Below are 25,313 nucleotides of genomic sequence, written 5' to 3'. Positions count from 1 at the left end.
GTACCTGCAGCTCAAGCATATAGTCTCTTGCAGAGGACCAAAATTCTACTCACGTTCAGAAATCACTGTGCAAAATTAAATGAGGAAAGAGTTTAAAAGTCTCAAGAGATAAATTCTTTCTCTTTTCTATCTTCCCAACTAACCACCACTAAAAATGACAAATCTAAAAATCTCAAAGCATTCTAGATGGTACATATCAACACTAAAGCTGTGGGAATCAATAGAGCCAAATTCACTTTAAAAGAGACGGAAAGGGTTTAATCACAGAGAACCTAAGGTTAGTAACCCATTAGCCTCAGATTTCAGTCCGCTGGCAACAGGTTAATGATTCCCGTGTCTTCCACTCCCGGGGCCTCCTCCATCCCCAATCCTCGCAGGTGACCCGCGCCCTCTTTCGACCTCAGGTGGGGGTCTCCCACCCCCCCAGTTCCCGGCTCCTCTAAGCTGGGAAGCTGCGCACTGGGTTAACAATGTCCGTCCACCGACACGGCTCGAGCGTTTAGGAATCAAAAAGCAGAATCCGAATTCACCTCAAGGAAACACAGACCACAAACTCTTAGAGTCGGGGGCGGGGCGGAGGTATTGCTTCTCCCCTTCCACCAACTCGGAGGTTTTCGGGCTGAGGGGTCATGGGAGCTGCCAAAAGACCCAGGAAAGTCACGTTTGCTCCGAGAAGAGGCAGCAGTCGAGGCCCGGGCACCGCTCGCCCCGCCCCGTCTCACCCACCCGGGGCCTCCGACTGCGGCCCGGACGCGCACGGACCCTGCGGCCGGCCCACCCGCCTCGGGTCCCTGCCAACCCCGCACCTACCCCGCTCCACGGTGCTGCCTCCTGGCGCAGCGGGCGCGGAGCTGAGCGCACTCGCGTTTCCTCCTTCCCCGCAGGGCCGCCAGGCGCCGCCGCTTCCTCCTTGACGCGTCACGGCGGCCGGCGGCTCCTCCCGCAGTGTGCCGGGCGGTCCGGGAGAGCGGGGCGGCCGGCAGCGCGGCGGGAGGGCGCCCGCGCCGAAGCTGGGGCTGCCGGCGCCGGGCTGGAGCCGCGGGCTGGGCGGCCCCTGCTCAGGCCCGCCACCGCCCCGCCGCGGAAATCTCTTCCCCGTGGACCCCGGCGAAAGCCCGGCCACAGCGCGCGGTCTGCCTCCAGCTTCGCCGCGTGCGCAAAGTTCAGGGGACACCGGTGGATCCTGTCTAGAGGCTCGGGCTCCTCGGTGTTTCTCGGCTGCTCAGCTGGCAGTGACTGCTGCCCTGGGGCCCAAGAGCCGCGTGGGCCAACGCGCCCGGCCGCCCGGCGAAGACGATCCTGACGTGCGCAGCGAGCAGGACCGCTGGACAGCCAGGGGAGTAAGAGTCACCCCAGGAATGGCCTGGTGGGCCTGTGGCTGGGTGTAAATTGGAAACTCAGGGAAGTGAAATAAGTATCCTAATAATTTCGGGGAACAACTATGCTTCATTTAGTGTTATTTGAAGTTTTCTACTTTTTTTCCATCAGCAACGTTTTGGCTTTTGTGTTTATAGATAGAGAGTTCAGAAATTGGCAGATCCTGGGTACAGAGAAATTTCCTTTCCACACATTTTCCAAGTCCACTTTATTTATTTATTTATTTATTTATTTATTTATTATTTATTTATTTATTTATTTGCATTCCCATTAATCTCCAAGTCAGCTGAGGTCACACTTTACAGTTTCTTATCACTCTTTCTTATTCTTTAAATATAGAAGTTGCATTTTATTTGTCTCTTTTTTTTCCAGTTAAAGAGAGGTAAAGAAGATGAATGGAAAACTAAAAATGACATGATTCAGTGCTCGTGGTATAAAGTGGTTAGCATTTGGAAGCAGAGCAGGGTTGCGTTTGCCCCACAACACTACTGTAGTTTAAGTTTTATCAGATATCACTTGAAGATAGACTCAAACAACTATATAAAGATTACCATATCTATATCATGTTTTTGATTTTGAGGCAATGATCTATACTTCAGATCATATGATTCCAGAGACTATGCCATAAATCTATGAACAAATAAACTTTCAAAGGTAATTAGAGGAGCCAGCATTTATGTGTGGCTTCCCTAAATTCAGGGTACATTTTCTTATGTTTTAAAATAATATTCAAAAATTTAACCCACAGGTAAAGGTGAGAATATTCATTTGTAATGTCAGTTAACACAGTATGGCCTCCTTCTTAAAGAAAATGAATTGTGAATCCAATATTTTTATACTTCAAAACAATAATCCTGCAGAACTTTCTAAACAATGATTTTCAGTGGCATTCGGAAATAGATGTAAAATACAGTAGATACAAATCAACACACTGCCATGGGCCTTTGTCTGTTTCCATTGTGATCCACACAATGAGGCACAGAGAAGCTACAGAATTTCCTCCCTTGTACCAAAATCAACAAATGATCAGTGTATCTCTTAATTAAAACCATATTCACCATGCTGAAAAATTTCTCAGACAAAAGGAAATTTTGTGTCAATAAACTCCAAATATAATGACATCATTCTCGCTTTAGAGATACATACCTGGCTATGACATTTCAACTTTTCCTTCCCTCTCTCCTTCCCTCCCTCACTTCCTTCCTTCTTTCCTTCCTTTTTTTCTCCTTAAAAAACAAACATCTGAGAGTCATTACATTTCCAGAATGTCTTCCTGCTGTGAAGCGCGCGCACACACACACACGCATACACACCACCTCCCACAAAATTTTAAGACAAGAAGGTGGGTGAGCCACATTCAACTGATAAGAAGTTGTGTATTTTGCATTTATAATCTGAGAGCTGCAATTTCCTAGCTTAATTTCTCAGAATACTAGAGGTTGTAAATATATTCACAAGCTTAATATTAAAGGACTTTTTCACTTAAAATTAATTTAATTTTATTTTTTTAAGATTTTATTTCTTTATTTGACAGAGAGAGAGACAGCGAGAGAGGGAACATAAGCAGGGGGAGTGGGAGAGGGAGAAGCAGGCTTCCCGCTGAGCAGGGAGCCTGATGCGGGGCTCGATGCCAGGACCCCGGGATCATGACCTGAGCCAAAGGCAGATGCTTAACGACTGAGCCACCCAGGCGCCCCAACTTAAAATTAATTTTAAAGGCACACTTTAAGGCTGATTACTTTGATTAATCATATTCGTCTATAGAAATAGATCATATCTCCATGTTCCATTATGTTTCCAATTTCTTTGAGTTTATACTGTAAAAGAAAAGTTGTTGAGTGTTCAGCTAAATGTCTAGCTGATATTTATGCTTTTATAAAAGGTTTCATATAAATAAAATTTTAAAACGAAAAAAGTTTTTTATTTAGCCCATGGGTTCCAAAATTTTGTTTGGAAATATGACTCTATTCATGCACATAGGCAAATATTTTGTTCATCTATTTTATTTATAATGTATAGATTATGAGCATAAGCTTTGGAATTGGACAGACTCAGGTTTAAGTTCTGGCTCTGCCACTTCTACTTTGGGCAAATTATTTTACGTCTCTGAGCATTGGTTTCATCAGTAACATAGGATAATAGTACTTTTCTCTCCTCAGTGAAACAGAGATAATAATAGTGCTTATCTTATGAAATTGCTAGGAGGATCAAATGAACTTAGTAGAATGCCTGGAACATAATATCAATTGATTGCTATTGTCATCATTATGATTAGCTCTAACACAGATATAAAAACGCCAATATTTTATATTCCTTTTGTACTAGTATGAAGAATGGTCAAATTTGAGAGTTTGGGGAGAGTTTTTGGAGAAGTCCTAAATGTAACAGGAAAAAAATCATAAAAGAAATTCTAAGATACAGTTATGTTCAGAACTTTAGAAAATTGGACTGGTGATACTGTAAACTATTGACCCAAATATTAAAAATAAAAACAAACAACTACCTAACAAGAGAATACAGTATTTTTTTAGGTAATATATTCCAATGAGATGAGTGCTTGGTTTTCACCTACTCTTCAAAATGGAAAACCTTTTCCCTAAACTGGTGCCTGATAAGGAACCATCATGACTTTTTATATCCTAATAAAGTCCTCTATTATTTGTAGTTCTTTCATTGTAACTTTGGAAGAGTTGAGGAGCATAATATAAGAAATATCACTTCCCGATAATATAAGAAATATCACTTCCCATAGGGAGGAAATTTGATAAAATGACAGCTATGGGACATGAATGGCTTCTATTCATAAGTCAGCTGGTAACAGAAGTGAGAGCCAGCATTCATTAGAATATTTGTCTTATAGCAGATAAATCAGCAAGACTAGACAATAGTGCTACCAACCACATGATTACAAAAGCACAGATGTTTTTGATTCATATTATTTGTATTGCTTTCATAGCACCTTTTCCTTCATTCTACTACAAACTCATCTCCTTAAGTGGGTCAGATATCATAAGTTGTTGCTATAGTTTCCGGCTATGTTTATCCTTCAGTATACCAATCGTAGCATCCCACAACTTCAAAAAAAGAAAACCATTTTTCTTGGGAGGGTAGTTTAAGGATAGTCCAAGCCATGAATTGGCTCAGGAAATAGTTAACCCGAAAAGCCTGCAGTAAAATAGGTAAGAAGATGAGAATTAAAGTGATTAATTTATTGAATTTTCTGAGCAAAACAATTTAGTATAACACAAAGCCACCCAAGGGATAGTTAGAAAAACTCAGACACTCATGGGAATTGATGAGTATTGACACTGGTTTAAACCACCTTGGCACAGAGCCAAAATAACTTGTTTCCTTCATTTAGAAAATGGTTGAGAGTATACTCATTTTGTGTGTTGGGGATGGGAATGACCCAATGCTCAACATCTTTGTTGGGCCAAATTAGCCAAGTTCAGACTCAAAACTGAAGTGCCTGAAGTTCAAGTGTGTTTTGTAACAAAGTGAAAACCATTTTAAAGCAAGACTACATTAGGGTCAAATATAAGGTCCTTTAGATCACAGGACTTTTTCACTTTCTATATGAGACTCCTGAGAAAAACCAAGGGGAAGTGTTCAGAGATCAGAACCCTTACATTGCTGGCACAACTTTTGATAAAAAGTTGCTAGAAATTACTTTAAATCTTGCTAAGACCATTAATTATCTGAAGTAAAACTATTATCCTTCCCTAATTAGGAAATTAAGGAAACCTCATTGTCTTCCAATCTAGTTATTATGAGTATCAAGAACAAAATACAAATCGCTCTTTTTTCTTTCTCACTTTTTTTTCCTGTCTCTTGTTTGGATAGTCTGTTACATACATAAATTACATCTGTTAATAGTTGATAATAACTTACTTACATAAGTTGGGTCAGCAGTTACTGTGTTCCTCAGAGAACCTTATTAGGCCTTTGAGCTCAAACCTACTAGGTGGACTTTGAAGATAACAATTATTTTAGTTGCTTATCAGTAGGAAATAATAGCTTTTCTTAAACACTATTCATTTGGTGACTCAGTTACTTACTGTTAATTATGTACAATGAATGATTGAACCCATTTCAAATGCAAAGTCTTAATAGCCTCTGGCTTAAAAACGTGTGTTGCTGTTATTTCTGCTACTGATTCTCTAAGGCATCTGTGTCTGCCTCAACCAGAGTGTCAAAGACTTAAATAGACTTTAAGGGATTGTAACTTTTCATATAGCAGAAGACCTTAAATTCTCTAGGTTTTTTAGAATAAACAACCCCAGTTCTTTTAACTTTTTCTCACACCTCTTTTTTTTTTTTTTAATGTTTTATGACTCTCATATGAATTCTTTCCAAATTCTCCACATTCTTCTTTAGATGAGATGCCCAGTATGAGACATGGAACTCTAGAAAGGATCAGGTAAGCCCTTAGTACAGTGAGAGCATTCTCTTACAGCTCTTCAATTCACACTCCTATATAGCTACTTAGAATCACTCTCACATTTAAAATTACATTTCATCATTATCAGATTTTAAAATCTGAACTCGAAATGCTTGTTTAGCCTACTTATGTTTTCTTGCATTATATTTAAGAGGTTGTTTTGATTATCCCTATACCTATTTTATCAAAACTGTACTTTTCCTGAGTGATTTTAAATTTCATCATATTTGTTAAGTCAAAAAAATCCAAGGTGGAGGGTGTACATCCTAAGGGTACTCAAGACAATCTAATACAGTTCACAAAGAAAATACTCCAATGTCTATTTGTTTTATTCAAAAAGAAAAAAGTTAGGGGTGCATTGGGCTCCCTGTTCAGCTCCCTGCTTCCCCTCTCTTCCCCACTCATGCTCTCTGTTGCTTTCTCTGTCTCTCTCAAATAAATAAATAAAATCTTTTAAAAAATAAATAGAAAAAAGTTAAATTATCTTATTTAACATACATATTGACACTGGGCTTGCTTAAACAGTCCTTTGTCAGGCAGTCATTCATGTGCTCTGTGAGGTTCCCTGAGAAGGATGGGCTTCCCCCTTGCAGGGAAGCTCTCCTTTATCCAACGTCAGTGTACTGCAGGTTTGTGTAGCATAGGAGGTCATTGATGTGGTTAATTCTGTACAAACAAATCCTTTCAATAGAATCTATATAATACTTTGTACTGAGATGGAGAGTTATCATGGAAACTCTTTATCTTCTACTGAAGGATTCAAGATACTCTGTTAAAATCATTGCTCCTGCATACACACTACCTGGTCTGACCATAGTTCAGCCACGCCAGCCATGTAGTCCTGGGCAAATTATTAACATCTCTGAGGTTTTGTTTCCTCATCTGTAAATTGGAGAGCATAGTTGTATCTACTGCATCAGGTTGTTCTGAGGATGAGGTAGGCTAATATATAAAAATCTACCACCAAAATAAGCACTACATAAGCACTGGTCATTATTATTACTTAAGAGAATAAATATCAGAATGAAGATGTATTTTCCTCTGACAAAAATACCAGGGATCCAGATTTCCTTACCTTTTCTGTGAGTAGCATTTTCCTTTTAAGCTAAAGTTTTAACGTGAGAGAGTAACTCCATCTGCCCTCTCCTTTAAGAGTATATGTGTTTTGAAAGAAACATGTTGGAGAAAATATTTGAAAATTATGTTTAGAAATATTTCTATCTGTGTATTTTTTTTTTAAAGATTTTATTTATTTATTTATTTATTTGAGAGAGAGAGAATGAGAGAGAGCAAGCACATGAGAGGGGGGAGGGTCAGAGGGAGAAGCAGACTCCCTGCTGAGCAGGGAGCCCGATGTGGGACTCGATTCCGGGACTCCAGGATCATGACCTGAGCCGAAGGCAGTCGCTTAACCAACTGAGCCATCCAGGCGCCCCTATCAGTGTGTATTTTTGTTGCAAAAATCCCAGTGTGTATGTGTGTGTGTGTGTCCTTTTAAAACTCTCATATATGCATACTTAAACATTTTGGAAATACAATTTTTGATTTCTTGAAATATTTTCCAAATAATTTGAGGGCCTTAAACTAATTAAAATGCAATGCTTTTAAATTAGTTTGCAAGAATTGCTGATTGATAGTAGAGAAAATGGGAATTTACTAGTAAGACTTCAACAAAAACCTTTGCAGAACTCGTTGATAAGACTGAAGAAGAAAATGAATACTTTAATAGGTATAGCCAAAAACAATGTATTTCTTCAATTTAAACCTAAATATCTTTTTGAAGTATCTTTTTCAGCTATGACAGCTATTAAAATGTAATATCAGAATAAACTAAACTTAGAACCACGTCTTCAAATCACTATATCACAATGTGTTAAACCAAGATTTAAAAAAAGTAATAAAGTACCAAGTAATAAAGCATCAAATGAAAGCAGAAATGCTTTTATACTATTAATAAAATGCCATTAAATTATTCAAAGTATATTGATTATTTCATGTTTTTAAATTTGGAGTTTCTGTTTTACAATGGGTACAATATATTAGTATAGGAGGTCACAGATACATAATTTATACGTGTGTGCATTCTGGTTTAGTGTCGTCTAAGAATTTAATGCCTTTTGTCCTCTTTCTTCTTCATTCAGTAACTAGTTGTTGAGTGCCCAGTGTATCCCAGGTACTGTGCTAGGCTCAGAGAGATAGAAATTAAAAACATTATCCCCACCAACAAAGAGTAGTTTAAATCATTTATGAAGCATACAATAAAGAACTGTTCCCACAACTTATCTTCACAGAATCACCTGTTTCTCAGCTCCTTCCCCTACCTCCACTCCCAGCCCTTGGCATAGATAACCATTTGCTGTAGACTGGGATTTGAACTTGAAACTGGTCATTTGAACACCCACTTAGTTTTTTATGTAGTTTAAATATACCATTTATGACTTATTTTCTCTTCTTGATATCTGCAAGGTGCTTTTTATGCAATCATATGTAAATATAAATATCACTGATTCAACAAACATTTCCTCTTCAAAGCACTGTGTTAAGACAGAGGGAAGGCTCAAGGTACAAACATGCATTGTGCTTTCAAGGGGATTTTATATCCTTGACAGAAAATGAGAAAAACACCCTAAGTTTTTCCTTACATGATGTGGAGTGCATTCACTGTTGAATGTATTCCTCAGTACATTGCCTTTTTAACTATCTCACCACTTTTGCCTGGTGTCTTTCTTCAAGCCTGGTACCATACTGTTTGAAAGTTTTACAAGCATGCTATTTGGCTTCAACCACCTCTTTAAAATTTTATCTCATTACTTATAATTTCAACTCATGACTGGGATAAATTACTTTTAATTGCTAGTTATTTGCATTAAAGAACAATCATGAAAGACAGGTAGAAGAAAAAGCTGTTAAGATCATAGAAATTAAACACTTACCATGGAATCCATTTCCCTAAAAAAAAAAAAAAGAAGTGGTGATGTGAGATATTCAAGGCAAGAAACTGAATCATATAACTACCTGGGGTCTCATTTACTTTTAAACTCTGCAAATAAGCAAAATCAAAGTTCATAGCCTTTGGAAGCAACTGTATCTGTTTGACTTTTATTTTATTTTATTTTATTTATTTATTTGACAGAGATAGACACAGCGAGAGAGGGAACACAAGCAGGGGGAAGGGGAGGGGGAGAAGCAGGCTTCCCACAGAGCAGGGAGCCTGATGCGGGGCTCGATGCGGGGCTTGATCCCAGGACCCTGGGATCATGACCTGAGCCGAAGGCAGACGCTTAACGACTGAGCACCCAGGAGCCCCTCTGTTTGACTTTTTAAAAGCAAGTGGTATTAACAATTTGGGGCATGGTGTGAAAAGTCAGACTTAGTTGCAAAAGTCTGTGATAATATAAAATTCAATTTAGAAAAATATAAGCAGCATATTAAGGCAATAAAGAGACAATATCTTTATTTGAATTTTAACTGATACATATATACTCCTTGGGCTAACCCACTGCCCCCCAAATCCAATTTTCACTATAATAATCATTTTCAAAGAAAATAGAGAGGTACCTGGGTGGTTCAGTCAGTTAAATGTCTGACTCTTGATTTTGGTTCGGGTCATGATCTTGGGGTCGTGGCATGGAGCCCCACGTTGGGCTCCATGCACAGTGTGGAGTCTGCTTGAGATTCTCTCCCTCTGCCCCCCCTTCCCCTCAAATAAATAAATAAATAAAATCTTTTAAAAAAATTTTAATTAAAAAAAGAAAATAGAAAATACCATTTGAACAAATTTCAGTATAGTATAGGGATTAAGCACATGGCTTTAGAGGAGAACAGCTCTGGGTTTGAATCTCACTGCTGCTTACCAGCTCTGGACCCAAGCACATTTCCTAACTCCTCAGCCTCAGTTTTCTTATTCGTAAAAGTATTTCCTACTTCATAAGGTTGTTGTGAAGATTAAGTGAGATAAATTCATAGTAATGTACCTACTTATTATGGTAGGCAGAATGATGGCCTCTGAAAGATATCCACATCCTAGTCCCTGGAACCTGTAAATATGTTATATTACATGGCAAAGAATTAAGTTTGCATGAACAACATGGATGGACCTAGAGGCCATTATGCTAAGTGAATTAAGTCAGACAAGAAATGACAAATACTATATGATCTTACTTATATATGGAATCTAAAACTAAACAAAAATTAACTCAGATAAAAGAGAACAGATTGCTGTGGCTGCCAGAAGCAGGGGTTGGGTGGGGGCGGGGGGGTAGGTGAAATGAGTGAAGGTGGTCAAAAGGCACAAGCTTCCAGTTATAAAATAAATAAGTCATGGGATGTAATGTACAGTATGGTGACTTTAGTTAGTAATGCTGTATTGTATATCTGAAAGTTGCTAAGAGAGGAGATCTTCAAATTTCTATAACAAGAAAAACATTGTAACTATGTGTGGTGATGGATGTTAACTAGACTTGTGGTGATCATTTAGCAGTATATACAGATATTGAATCATTATGCTGTACACCTGAAACTAATATAATGTCATATGTTAATTGTACCTCAATTTTTAAAAATTAATGTAAAAAAAGAATTAAGGTTGCAGATAGAATTAAGGTTGCCAGTCAGCTGGCCTTAAGATAGGAAGAGTATCCTGGATTTTCTGAGTGGGTCCAAGGTGATCACAGGGGTCCTTAAAAGTGAAGAGGAAGAAGGCAAAAGAAGAGTTAGAGAAAAAGATGTCACTATGGAAGGATGGTTGGAGAGATACAACATTGCTGGCTTTGAAGGTGGAGAAAGGTGCCTCAAGCCACGGAATGTGGGTGTCTGCTGGAATCAAAACAATTAATTAGTTTCAATTAGTTTCAAAGTATCAATACAAATTAATTAGTTGGAAAAGGCAAGAAAATGGATTCACTCCTAGAACCTCCAAAAAACAGTACAGCCCTGCTGACACACTAATTTTAGCTCAGTGACACCAATGTCAGACTTCAAACCTAGAGAGCTATAAGATAATACATTTGTGTTGTTTTAAGTCTCTAAGTATGTGGTAATTTGTTACAGCAGCATATAAAAAGCAAGCTAGATATATAGATACATCAGGAACTCTACAGGTTACAGTGTGAGAGCAAGTGTGGCATATAGAGAATTATCTTTTTTCCCCCAGTTTTGGAAAACATGCCAACTCACAAACTTTTTCATTTTTGTTTTCTTTATATAACTAATTGCAAGAGTTCGATTTACCATGCCATAGGATTATTCTCCAAGCAATAGAAGTGCTGTTGGTTAACAGCTTAACCCATTATGGTTCCTTGATGATGGCAGATGACAATTATAAAATATAAATTTTACTTAAGTACTATCTGGCTTCTTATATTTTACTTATTTATTATTTTTTTTAATTTTAAAATTTTAAAAGATTTTATTTATTTATTTGACAGAGAGAGAGACAGTGAGAGAGGGAACACAAGCAGGGGGATGGGAGAGGGAGAAGCAGGCCTCCCGCCAAGCAGGGAGCCCGATGCGGGGCTCGATCCCAGGACCCCGGGATCATGACCTGAGCCAAAGGCAGACGCTTAACAACTGAGCCACCCAGGTGCCCCTAAAATTTAATTTAGTTTAATTTTTTTCACTAAATTCTATCCCCAACATGGGGCTCAAACTCACGACCCCAAGATCAAGAGTCACATGCTCTGCCAACTGAGCCAGCCAGGTACTCCTAGTTTCTATTATTTGTATCTAGACACCTGAGAGTATCATACAAATTAGGTATGAATTGACCATGCTGGAGACTTACAGGAGTAGCCCTGCAGTCTCCTGAGAGGTGAGCTCCGAGATTGTCAAAGGAGGCAGGCCATACTCACTGAGTCCTCCCTGCTTCTTCTTGGCTCTATCAGAAGCACATTATGTACATTATTGCCTTTATTTATTTTTTTAAAGATTTATTTATTTATATATAGAGAGAGTGCTTGCGCACAGACACGGGGGGAGAAGGGGCAGATGGAGAGGAAGAGAGTGAATCTTAAGCGGATTCCCTGCTGAGTGCGGAGCCCAACATAGGGCTCAATTGCACAACTCTGTGATCATGACTTGAGCCAAAATCAAGATTGACCAACTGAGCCACCCAGATGCTCCCATTATTGCCTTTAATCCACATAACCATGCCATCATTATCCCCCTTTTTTTACAGATAAAGGAACAGAAATTCAAAGAAGTGAAATAACCCTACCCAGGTCACATAGCAGGTAAGTGGCAGAGCTGAGTCCATTTGATTTGAAGCCCATGGTCTTTCTAGAGCACCACAGAGCCTTCAATGTCAACGGGTGGTGCTGGATGAAAGGCAGCAAGGACCAGGTGTAGGAGAGTTTACAAACCAAATGCCTAAAGCATGGGGAGGCCCCTGCGATGGTAAGTGTCAGAAGAGGTGAAAGTGAGATGATAAATGGTAACTGACCATCAGTCTTCATGAGTGGCAAGAGGTGCATGCCCTCTCTAAAGGGACAGCTGATGGCTGCTACCAGCTGATTGTTGCTAGGGGGGCACAGAGGCCCGATGTTGCCAGATCTGTTAATTTTTCAGTAAAAGCTAGCAATATACATTTTAATGTGAAATGGCATTATTTCAAAATGCTAGGAACAAATTCAGATTTTCTTAAAACACTGTGCAGGCCAAATGAGCCACATCTATCAAGCCAATTTGCCCCATGGGGTACCAATTTGAGACCATTAGTATTGATCCCTAGGATCCAGGGAGTGGTCTGTAGTCTTGCTAAAAGAGATGTGGAAAGGATTGAATTAGCTTTTGATTGAGCTCATTGAGTGAAGAAATACCTTAATCTAAGAACAAGGGAGGCTTATTCCAGGGAATTGAGGCACATGGGAGAAGGGAATATGACTCAACTTTTCCACAGAATCTTTTTCAATACACCAATAATTAAAGCAACTCTAAACACATCAACCCCCCCCCCCCCCGGGTTTGCTAATGCATAAGCATTTTTGGGTGAATCATCATTGATAGATATGCATGCTCTTTAGAAGCCAGATTATTTTAATTGTTTTAATAAAAACAGCTTAATTAATAACATGAATCCAATTTTATATATATGCAAAAAAGCTGACACATAATATCTGTACAGTAGGAAGAAATGGCCTAAGCCTTTGAAAATACTTATTCAAAATAGTACAATATCAGAAAAGCAAACTACACTTAAAACTTACTGATACATATTTTGAGCAGAAAGCTCCGGTTTGAGAAACACAGAAATAGTTGCAGGAAACACTGAGGGATGAGCTGACGGAGGAGAATGCAAGTTGTACAATACATTTCATCTTCACCATTGTGGTTTTTCTGACCCTGAGCTCTGCAGCCGTGGTAAAGCCATGGAGGAGACAGACAGCCGGCTTGAACCTGGGTTGGGAAGGTTCAAGAGAAGGACAATGGAGCAGAGGAAGAGAGGCCAAGTGGGGGCCAAGCCACTTATACTTGCTCAGGAAAGGAGGAGATGACAGGCAGGAAGATGAGGCCAAGGGCATGGGGGACGTGGACAGGTAGAGAAAGAGGTTAACAAAAACTTACTACACGTGCTTATACTATTCATAATATTTTACATTTTAAAGTACACTGTCAAAGCATTTTTTAAAATAGACTTTATTTTTTAGAGCAGTTTTAGGATCACAGCAACATTGAGCAGAAAGTAGAGAGTTCTCAGATAACCCCTGCCCCCACACATGCATAACCTCCCCCACCAGAGTGGTATTTCCCTTGTAATGGATGAACCTACATTGACATATCATTGTCATTCAAAATCTGTAATTTACATTAGGGTTCACTCTTGTTGTTACATATTCTATGGGCTTGGACAAATGTCTAATAACATGTTTTCACCATTATAGTATCATGCAGAATAGTTTCACTGCCCTGACATCCTCTAAGCTCCACCTACTCATCCCTTCCTTCCTCCCAACCCCTGGCAACCATTGATCTTTTTACTGTCTCCATAGATTTGCCTTTTGCAGACTGTCATATAGTTGGAATCAAACAGTATATAACCTTTTCAGATTGGCTTCTTTTAATTAGTGATATACATTAAAGCCCCCCCCCCCATCTTGTCATGGCTTAATAGCTTATCTCTTCTTAGCATTAAACAATTTTCTACTGTATGGATGTACCACAGTTTATCCATTCACCTACTGAAGGACATCTTGGTTGCTTCCAAGTTTTGGCACTTATGAATAAAGCTGTTATAAACTCCATGTTCAGATTTTTGTGTGGAGAGTTCATTTTAACCTTCATAGTCTGAATCTAGAACAAGTGTTCTAAATCAAATCCTAAGAAGTCAAATATAGCACACAAAATCAAAGCATTTAGCAATATGACTGGTAGAGTTTATCCTTTGAAAATCCCGTTGAAACAAGACAATATGTTAGTATGTTCGGAATAGAAAACTCTTAATTTGATGATTTCAACAAAGGTTTTGAGGAATTAACTCTCTATTTTGTCATTTCCCCCATCTTCTCTCTGCTCCACCTCTTCTCAGCTCTGAACACAGCGTGATACACTGGATCAATGGAGGCTGTAGCCAGGTTGTTTGTGTTGTTTCTGTTTGAATAACGAGGCTCTGACACTTATGAACAGTATGATTTGGAGCAAGTTACTCAACATCTTTGGGCCTCTACTTCCTCATCTGTAAAGCAGAGATTTTCAACAGTGTCTACCTCATGGATTAAATGAGTTTATATCCATAAACTCTTAGAATAATTACCTGGCACATAAGTGTTTGTCAAATAAAATGAATATGACATGGATCTCTTGTATGAATGCTGGTCTCCCAGGCCTGTATACAATTCTGAATTGTGCTGTTGAGTCAAACTGTCAGGTCTGCAATTTGATTTTATCCCACTTACAAGCCAATAAGTTAGTCTTTACTGTTTCACAGATGCTGAAAGAAGACATGAGACATATGAGTCAGAGAAAAAAAAAAAACTGTTTTACCCACAGCACAGCATAAAAAGCATGAATTGTTCGTATCAATTCCTCTTGCCCCCAAGTTCCATATGCGTGATACCAAGGGGCCCAGACAGATGCTACACATGCAGTGGGTTTGTGTTCAGTGGGGGAACAGTGAACTTGGGGAACCCATTGCTTTTCTAGCAAGCAACAAGCTAAGTCAGCTTCTTTGTCCCAGAGGGAGATGTTACTTTATCTCTCAAGATTGCTTGCTGTAGGGGCACTTGGCTGGCTCAGTTAGTAGGGCATGCTATTCTTGATGTCAGGGTTGTGAGTTTGAGTCCCGTGTTGGCCGTAAAGATTACTTAAAGAAAAAAAAAAAGATTGCTTCCTGCAAACACAACCATGAGAAATGGCTTGGGTAAAGAGTGATGTGGTAGAAGACCTCTAAAATGGCCCATAATTGTTCTTGCCTCCTGGTATTCACTCCTTTGTGTAATCACCTCCACTTTACTGTGGGCTCGATTTATTGACTCATTTCTAACTAATTTAATATAGCACAAGTGACAGGATGTTGCTTCTGAGATGAGGTTATAAAAAGACTGTGGCTTCTATCTTGAGCACCCTCTCATGTTCTCTCTCACTCACTCTGAGGGCAGACAGTTATCATGTTGTAAGCTGCCCTAAGAGAGACATGCACAGCAAGAAGAGGATGTCTTTGACCAACAGTGAGTAAGAACCTGAGGCCTGCCAACAGCTATGTTGAGTGACCTTGGAAGGAGAATCTCCCTTATTCAAGACTGGGGATGACTGCACCCTGGCCAACACCTTGACTGTAGCCTTATCAGAGACCCTGAGGCCAAGGGCACCCAGCTAAGCTATGCCCAGATTCCTAGTCAACAGAAATTATCAAAAAAAAAAAAAAAAAGTGTTTGTTATTTGAAGCCTTTATGTTTTGGAGTAATCTGTTATGTAGTTATAGATATGTAATATAAGCTGTCAGGGCCCTGCACTCTTGGCATATTGACCAAGTCATGAAGGGGTATGAGAGACCCATAGATAACCATTTCCAAACAACAGGATGAAGCTACAAACCAGGGGTAGACAATGCCATCTTCCCAGAAGAGGGCTGACATGCTTGGTGTCTAGTATGTAGGGAGAGGCAGATACTGAAACTGGAAACTAGAATTTGGAAGGAAGCCCTTAGCTGGAACTAGCCTTACCAATCTCAGAGCCAGTTTTTGAAGAATTTTGCTTGTTTGAGGACATAGTGAAGGATAGAAAAAAAAGGCTTCTGCTCTGTGCATGCAGTGGGAAGCTAGGTAGGGTGTGTCAAATACTGAAATTCCTACTCTGCATTCAGTGAATCAAATTATCTGGTTGTATATTACTTTCTGTACTCATTTGCCTTCTGTTCATCTGAGCCCTTTGTAAACTTTGTTTAAACATTTTCCCTGGTCTTGCTTGTACCCAAGAGAATTAGGAGTCAAATGCTTGATTAAAGGGGAAACAGTGCCCCCTGGAGACCAGAGTGGCAACACCCAGAGACCACAAGAGGTACTAAGCAAGGCAAATGGCAAGGTTCTTTGTAAATGTCAAGAACAGGGATTCCTGGGTGGCTCAGTAGGTTAAGTGTCTGTCTTTGGTTCAGGTCATGGTCCTAGGATCCTGGGATCTGGTCCCACATTGGGCTCCATGTTCAGTGGGGAGCCTGATTCTCCTTCTGCCTGCCATTCCCCCTGCTTGTATTCTCTTACTCTGTCTCTCCCTGATAAATAAATAAATCTTTAAAAAAAATAAATGTCAAGAACATATTTAATTAAATTAAAAATCTCTGATTTAAAGCTTGTAAGAAATTGGTATGAAACATTTGTAACTAGGTGTTGATGGATGTTAACTAGATTTATTGTGATCATTTCACAATAATATTAAATTATGTTGTAAACATGAAACTAACATAATGTTATATGTCAATTATATCTCAATTAAAAAACACATTCATTCAAAATTTTAAAAAGAAATAAATTGGTATGGAAGATTTTTTAACATGATAAAGAGGTTTTTTTTTTTTCAAAGAGAGTCAGTTTTATTCCCTACATAATGGAGGGCCAGTAGTACTGTTGTTAGGAACATGGGCTTTGTAATAGACAGGACTTCCTTTATTAACTGTGTGCCCTTTGCCAAGTTGATAAATCTGAGCCTATTTCTTCATCTGTAAAACAAAGATATTATCTCATTGGATTATAGAACTGATTAAATGAAATTATGTATATAGTGTCCTTAGCACTAGGTAAGTATTCAGTTTTTGAAAGCTGTTATTATTATTAACTACTACTACTACTGTATGAATGAGATAAGTGTGTTCCATCTACTTAATATTCTCCATGCTGGTAATGGAATTTTCAGATAAGAAGAATTTACAGAAGATATAAATTAGAATAGAGGAAGGAAGGATCAATGGGCAATAAAACCCAAGAATATTTGTAAAGGTGTGGGGAAAAAAATGTAATCTTTTAAAAACTTTCTATCCAATTTATAGAGAGAGTTGTTACAAATATATAATTAACATCACCAGTCTATTGGATAAGTGGTCAAAGGAGATGAAAAAGAGGTTTAACAAGTGTGTTACCTAACAACCTACTTATTGGTTAAGAAATGCAAAGTAAAACAACTTTCATGTCTTATATACCTTTTAAAGTCTCAAATGTAAATGAAAAGTAAAAAGAATGGGTGTTGGAGAAGACATAGGAAGAAGGCCTTGATCATGGAACAATGACTTTGCCTCCTACCAGCTATGCGTGCAGATGTTACCCTTTGTCTCTGTGCCTGTTTCCTTATCTGTCTATATGATACAGCAATAGCATATTATAGATTCATTGTGAGTACTCAATGAGAAAAACATGGAAAGCCCAGAGCATAACACTGGCTCTCACCAACTAGTCTCATCATCCTCGTCATTATCTTCATCGTTGTTACTTGATTTGCTGATGTTATTACAGGTAGAATTGGAAAGGGGGCTAGCCCTTCAGGAGCAATATGTAATAAGAGCCATAAAGTTCCATATATCCTTTAAATCTGTTTTTCCCATGTGTGGGAAGAAATTTATTTATTTATTTATTAAAATATTTTATTTATGAGAGACAGAGAGAGAGAGAGGCAGAGGGAGAAGCAGGCTCCCCAAGAAGCAGGGAGCCCGATGCGGGACTCAGTCCCAGGACCCCAGGATCATAACCTGAGCCGAAAGCAGACACTTAACCATCTGAGCCACCCGGGCGCCCCTCTTTTTTTCTTTTTTTTAAAAGAAATTTAAAGGGAAAAGATTACCTAATTAGAGATGTTTATAGCAATGCTAATTATGACCATCAGAACTTGGGAACAACCTAATGATCAGAAATGGGGGAGGGTTAAGTAAACAAAGTATAGTAATACAAGATTCTAAGTATAAAAGGAATATACAAGAATCATAGTTTTACTATGTATCAGGAAGAACCAGTTCAAAAATAAAATGCAAAAATGACACATTCATAATAATCACAACTATAAAATACCTAGAAATAAAATTAATAAAAAATGTTCAAAACCCATTAAAAATTATGTTTTACCAAAGGACGTATAAAGTCTTTGTAAATGGAGAGTCAAATATGGATAAGAAGCCTCAATATTTTTTAAAGCCAATTCTCCCCATATTGATTGATAAATTAAATGTAATTCTTATCAAAATCCCAATGGAATTTTTTATATTTAAAAGTTGATTTTCTAGTTTATCTGGAAGAGTAAATATTTCAAAATAGGCAAGAAGGTTTTGAAAAACAACTATAACAAAATAAGACTTGGCTTACAAGACACTGAAAGAACTGTAAAACTGTATAGTAAATAGGGTAGTATGGTACTGATCAGAAAAAGACAACTAGATCAATGGAATGGAACACAGTTCAGGAAATAACCCAGGTTCATATTTACAGGATTTTACACATGCTCAAGGTGGCATTTCATTTTTAAAAAATATTTAATTTTTAAATATTTATTTGAGAGTGTATGTGTGTGCGTGTGTGCATGAGCCGGAGGAGGAGCAGAGGGAGAGAGAGAATCTCAAGCAGACTCCCGGCTGAACTTGGACCCCTGAGACAGGGCTCCATCTCAAGACCCTGAGATCATGACCTGAGCCAAAATCAAAAGTCAGACGCTTAACTGACTGAGCCACCCAGCTGCCCCTTCAATATTTTCTTTTATTTATTTATTTTTTAAAAGATTTTATTTATTTATTTGACAGAGAGAGACACAGCGAGAGAGGGAACACAAGCAGGGGGAGTGGGAGAGGGAGAAGCAGGCTTCCCGCTGAGCAGGGAGCCCCATGTGGGACTCGATCCCAGGACCCCGGGATCATGACCTGAGCCGAAGGCAGACGCTTAATGACTGAGCCACCCAGTTGAGAGAGACAGAGAGAGAGCATGGGGGAGGGGAAGGGCAGAGGAGAAGCAGACTCCCTGTTGAGCAGGGAGCTCGATGCGGGGGCCTAATCCCAGGACCTGAGTTGAAGTCAGGCGCTTAACTGACTGAGCCACCCAAGAGCCCCAAAATTTTATTTTTAAGTAATCTCTACACCCAATATGGGGCTTGAACTCACAACCCTGAGATCAAGAGTTGTATGCTCTGCTCACTGAGCCAGCCAGGTGCCCCTCAAGGTAGCATTTCAAATCAGTGGGGGAAGACTAGATAATTCAGTATAAACAGCATAAGGACAATTGGCTTAATTACCCATAAATCATGGGTGATTTAAAAATCTAAATGTAAAAAAACAGAACAATAAAACTGTTTGTAAAAAAAAAATTTAGAAAAATATCTTTGCAAACTTTGGGTAGGAAAGAACTTCCTTAGCCTGACACAAAACCTGGAAGCCACGATGGATTGATCAGATTACGTGAAGATTAAACACTCTTGTAAAGAGCTGTGCTTCTCCTTGGAATCCCCAGAAGAGCCATAGCATGGGGTGAGAGATGGGAGCTGGGAGGCAAGTAGAGGGAGTCTAGGAAGGGCACCCAAGAGTCTTTTGCTATGCTTTGCTTTGATCCTGAGCATTGCTCCCTGCTCAGAAAAGCACAGTGGATTTCTTACTTGGAATTTGATAGCTTTTTGAAATGTATTCCTAGTTCCTAGTATTTCTAATTTTAAATGAATTTAAATGAAATAAAAACTCACTTGGGGCACCTGGGTGGCTCAGTCAGTTAAGTGGCCAGACTCCTGATTTCAGCTCCGGTCACCATCTCAGGGTCCTGGGATGGAGCCCCATGTCAGGCTCCACACTCAGCAGGGAGTCGGCTTGAGGATTCTCTCTCTCTCTCTCTCTCTCTCTCTGCCCCTCCCCCTACTCTCTCTCTCTCTCTAAAATAAATAAATAAATCTTAAAAAAAAACACCTCACTTGTATCTTCCCCCAAACACCATCATAACTCTCATACAGCAAAAGAGACTAAAGTTAAAAGATGAGTGACACACAGAAAATAAATTTGCAAACTGGGTAATAAAGGGTTGCTATTTATTATATAGAAAATATTCTTTTAAAATCAGAAAAGGAAAATAAAAAATAAAACAGACCAGGATGCCTGGGTGGCTCAGTAAGTTAAGTGTCTGCCTTCAGCTCAGGTCATGATCCCAGGGTCCTGGGATCGAGTCCCACATCAGGCTCCTTGCTTAGCAGGGAGCCTGCTTCTCCCCCTGCCTGCCGCTCCCCGTGTTTGTGCTCTCCCTCTCTCTCTATGACAAATAAATAAAATCTTTAATAAGTAAATAAATAAACGGATCAATGACATGAATACGCAATTCAGTGAGAAGGCATACAAGTTGCCTATTAATAAATAAGCATGTGTTCAACCTCACTACTAATCAGAGAAATGGAAATTAAAGCAAGAAGGCTTTTTTACCTATCAGCAGCAGTATACCAAGTGGGGATGGGTGGTGTGAGCAGTCAGCAGGAAGAAGGGCAAGCAATCAGGAGAATTTTCAAAATAACAATAAAACATATCATCATGCTAATTCTAAAATATGTCATTGGTACAATATTCTTTCCTACAGGGGCAGGCTGCTCCCACTGCCCCAAACTCACCAGGCCCCTATTAGAATAGCAAAAATGTAAAAGGTTGCTAGCAACCTCTGTCAGTATATGCCCACACGCTGTTGGTAGAAGCATACAGCTTTTTTGGATGGCAAATCGGAAGGACTTAATCAATATTTTAAAAGGGTGTTTCCTTTGACCCAGTAATTCCACTTTTTGAAATCTAGAATACTGAAATATCCCTAATGTGTCTAAAGATATGTGTACAAAAAAAGATATATGTCCAATAAACTTTGTAAAGGGGACAATTTGGGACACAACCTAAATATTAACCACTAGGGGAATGGTAAATAATGTATGGTACATAGCAGAATTCTCTGGAATGGTTGAGAGTTTGGACTAGATAACTCCTCAGATCTTTTACAGTCTTCCAGTTTTATGACCTTTGATTTTAGGTTTTTGAGGACAGTACCAAAAAAGGGGCTTCAAAGATAATTAAAGCAATGACATCATTAATGGAATAACCATGCACTTCTTTAAGATAATCATTTAGAAGAGGAAATTAATATTTTAAAACATCTTGGGGCACCTGGGTGGCTCAACTGTCCAACTCTTGATTTCTGCTCAAGTCATGATTTTGGGGTCGTGGGATCGAGCCCCACGTCGGGCTCCACACTGGGCATGGAGTCTGCTTAGGGTTCTCTCTCTGCCCCTCCCCACCCCTCTCTCCCGCTCTAAAAAAAAAAAAAAAAAAAAAAAAAAAGTCTTACTTTGAGATAATTTTGTATTTAGAGGAGTTGTAAAGATAGTACAGAGTTCCCATATACCACTTATCCAGTTTTCCCTATGCCAACATTTTATATAACCATGGTATTGTCATTAATATTCATGCCCTATAACCTGTTGAAACAACAAAGCCAAAAGAACTAGTGATCTAACTCTATTTACTGCAGGTAATAAGACTGCTCCATTGGCAACAGAGGCTAAATATAGCGAAGAAACCAAAGTCATCCTTCTCGGAGAGACCAACATTGAGGTGAAGGAAACATGCATTGTTTGGCCACTGCTTTTTCTGTGCATCCTTGAAGTGGAACCAAACTTGGCCTTTTATTGATGCCAGTTCAACTAATTTTAATTTTCTAATTTCTGAAGTGAAAAGGGCTGAGGTTAGCAAGCTGAAGCATTATCTTAATTGCTTTTGAAAACATTTGAGAAACTGCTATTTTCAGACTCTGTTAATTTAATAACAGTAGACAAATCACAGTGAGTAAGCAGGTCAAGAACCTGAGAAGACTGAATGATAAAATTAAAACATTAAGCACAAGTACTCTTATTTAACAGCTTGCATATGTGTGCCAAGTGTGGTGAGTGTTTATGGTTCACCAACTGTGTTGTATGCCAGACATTTCAAAGAACATTCCAGAGAGATGGTCTGACTTACTGGAAGTTTAAAGGCTCAAACCCCATATTTTATCCTGTTTTTTTAAAAACAGTTTTTATTATAAAATATTTAGACATTTTACAGGATTAATCCAGTTCCTACAAGTCAATAACATAAATTTTAAAAAGGAAAAAAAAAGAAAAAAGGAGAAAAAAAAAAGAAAAAGCAATGCTGTGGATTAAGAGACTTAAAAGATCTAACAACCAAATGCATTGTGCGGATCTTACTTAGGTTCTGATTTGAACAAACCAACTATAAAAAAAGACATTTTTGAGGCATAAAGAAATTTAGTTATGGAACTGGCATTAGATGTTAGCAATAAATTGTTAATTTTGTGAATATGGCTTTGTGGTATGTAAGAAAATGTTCATATTTTGGAGGTGGATCCTTAATATGAAGGGACAAAATTATATATTTGGGATTTATTTTTAAATAATTCAGCAAAGGAAGAAAAAAAGTGACAGATGAAGTAAATGTCAGCAAACTTGACAATCATTGAGTAAGTAATTCCCAAGGTAATGGGAATTAATTGTACTTTTTAAATGAAAGTTAGATTTTTCCAAAATAAAAAGTTCTCACAAAATACCCACAAAATTTAAATTGGGGGTGGAGTTGTGGTTATAACTCTATACCTTCCAGACCTATAACGAGTCTATGATGGTCATCACAAACTGTACAAACGATCCTTTACAGATGAAGGAAGTCTGTTTCATTTGCTGTTGTGGTTTTAGTAAACTCTGACAAGAGGGAGACATACTCTGAGCTCACCAAAAACCCCCATTTGCCAAAGTTGCTATGAATGGTATCCCTGCTTCCACTCTTGATCTTCTGCAGTCATTCTCCATCTTCTAGCTAGAGTTATATTTAAAACCATAAATCTGGGACGCCTGGGTGGCTCAGTCGTTAAGCATCTGCCTTTGGCTCAGGTCATGATCCAAGTGTCCTGGGATGGAGACCCATGTCCAGCTCCCTGCTCAGCGGGGAGTCTGCTTCTCCTTCTGCCTCTGCCCCTCTCCCTCCCCCCCCCCCCCCCCCCCCCCCGCCCCCTCCCGCTCATGCTCTCTCTCAAATAAATAAAATCTTTAAAAAACAACAAACAAACAAAAACCGCCATAAATCTGGTCACCTCCTTCTGTGCTTAACACCCTTCAGTGGATTCCAGTTCCTGGGATAAAATCAAAAACTTTAACACGGCTCATACAGCCCACGCGAGCGAGCCCGCGTCTTTCCGGCCACCACTCCGCTTCTCACTGTGATCCCGCCCTGCTGGCTTCTTTCAGCCCTTCATCCGCCAAGTTCTGTTCTGGCCACAACCTTCTGAGAGCTGGTCACTCCTCTTCGAACGTCCTTCCGCAAAACATCTTCACGGGACACGCCCCCACCCACTATTTTCTTCCTTACAGAAACAGTTCTTTACTCTTTTAGCAATTTTCCCAATTTATTTGGTTTTATTTATTTCATGTCTGTTTTCCCACTCTTCATGTGTATTCTGTTTATCATGATATAGCCAACAATATCCGATTTTTAATGAATCAGTTAAGAAACATTTCTTCCCCAGCTTCCAGTCCCATAAATATCATTGAAATATTGAAATTTAGTTTTGAAATATTGGAGAGGGCATTTGGTGAATATTATCCCCCAAATTGGCTTAAGCTTCAGAAGAATTACGGTTGAGGGGTGGGGGGCAGGGAGTGGGGTAGGATGGTGCAACGCGTGGGGCGGGGGGCATTGGAGAGGAGAAATATCAGGGTGTAGCAAATGATGATTTGGCTGCTGAGCAAAAACTTACAAAAGGGAGATGTTAAGGCCACTGGGATTCTCGGCGTGTTTGGATTCATAAACTTCCATTTCCCTGTGATGGCTTTTCCGTTCAGTCAGCACCCTGACTTCCATCCTAGCTCTCTGCTGTGCAATGAAACACTAACAGGAGGGGTTAGGGGTGAGAGGCAGACAACTGACCAGAATCTCTCACTCCTAGGCCAGGGAGCAAAAGTTGGCAGAATACATGCACAAATGTACAGATCCACGATCACAGGGAGATCTTAGCAAACTTCTTTAAAAGTTGAGAGCTCAAGTATACAAAATTTGAGCAAGACAGTTAACAAATTTGAGCCAGTGGATTTATATATAACTGTACACTGTCTTAAAAATTTAACACTGCATAGTGCTTATGATGTGCCAGGCACTGTTGCAAGTGGTTTATAGCTATTGGCTCATTTATTTATTTTTTAAACATTTTATTTATTTATTAGAGAGAGTGAGTGAGAGAGAGAGCACAAGGAGAGGCAGAGGGAGAAGCAGACTCCCCGCTAAGCAGGGAGCCTGATGCGGGGCTTGATCCCAGAACCCTGAGATCCTGATCTGAGCCGCAGGCAGACGCTTAACTGACTGAGCCACCCAGGTGCCCTGCTATTGGCTCATTTAATGAGTACATATTCTTTCTCAGGTTATATGGAATAGTCGTAAAAGTGATCATGTACTGGGTCACAAAGCAAGTCTCAACGAATAATGAAAATTCAGTATCTGTAGATCCAATCATACGTAGTAAAAGGACAAAAACATGTAACCCAGCGGGTTCCCTAACAAAGGCAAGGAGAAGCGGGGAGGGAGAGTAGAGGGTGGGTGAAGCAGGAAGTATTAGCTCTACCTCATATGTTTTATTTGAGATGAAGGAAGGAAGGAAAGAAGGAGGGAGGGAAGGAATGAATGAATGAAAGAAGAAAGGAATGAAGGAGGAGGAAGGGAAACTTCTCTTAAATGGTCCAAAAAAATAAACTGCGTATGTAATATAGAGAGCTAAGGATGAGCAAGTGTATAAAATACTGACATTTGGGAAATCTGAAAGGTGTGTGGGAATTCTGTAATTTTTTTTTCAATTTTTCTATAAGTCTGAAATGATGTTACAGTTTCAAAGAAGTTATAGTAATTATGCAGTCTCAGTGTATGGGTAAATAAATACCGCAGTATCTTTCTTACCTTTTCAGTATTTAATGAGAAAAAAGGAAAACAATTTAAATCAAGCATAGCAAGTTGTCTGTAAGAGGAACCCCAGGTGTCGGAAGAGGCGAGGCTGTG

General features: G+C 39.2%; 1 protein-coding gene and 1 long non-coding RNA gene across 2 annotated transcripts in view; one reads left to right on the top strand and one right to left on the bottom strand.

Moving 5' to 3' along the window:
* The window catches only part of SGK3 (serum/glucocorticoid regulated kinase family member 3), a 139,816-nt gene extending 138,860 nt beyond the window's left edge, over nucleotides 1–956 (bottom strand). Inside the window, exon 1 of the mRNA XM_032421543.1 lies at nucleotides 811–956. The gene's annotated coding sequence lies outside the window, so the exon portion shown is untranslated. The remainder of the gene's footprint in view (nucleotides 1–810) is intronic.
* Nucleotides 957–4,116: 3,160 nt separating this feature from the next.
* LOC116643204 lies at nucleotides 4,117–16,329 on the top strand. Its single transcript, XR_004301509.1, has 3 exons — nucleotides 4,117–5,797; nucleotides 11,994–12,048; nucleotides 14,340–16,329. It is a non-coding gene; the product is annotated as an uncharacterized LOC116643204 (long non-coding RNA).
* The last annotated feature ends 8,984 nt before the right edge of the window (nucleotides 16,330–25,313 follow it).

This window comes from Phoca vitulina, unplaced genomic scaffold (assembly GCF_004348235.1).
Source record: "Phoca vitulina isolate PV1807 unplaced genomic scaffold, GSC_HSeal_1.0 scaffold25, whole genome shotgun sequence".
In the NCBI taxonomy this organism is placed as follows: Eukaryota; Metazoa; Chordata; class Mammalia; order Carnivora; family Phocidae; genus Phoca; species Phoca vitulina.
Note: the sequence above shows the minus strand (reverse complement) of the source record. Positions and strands in the feature narration are given on the sequence as shown.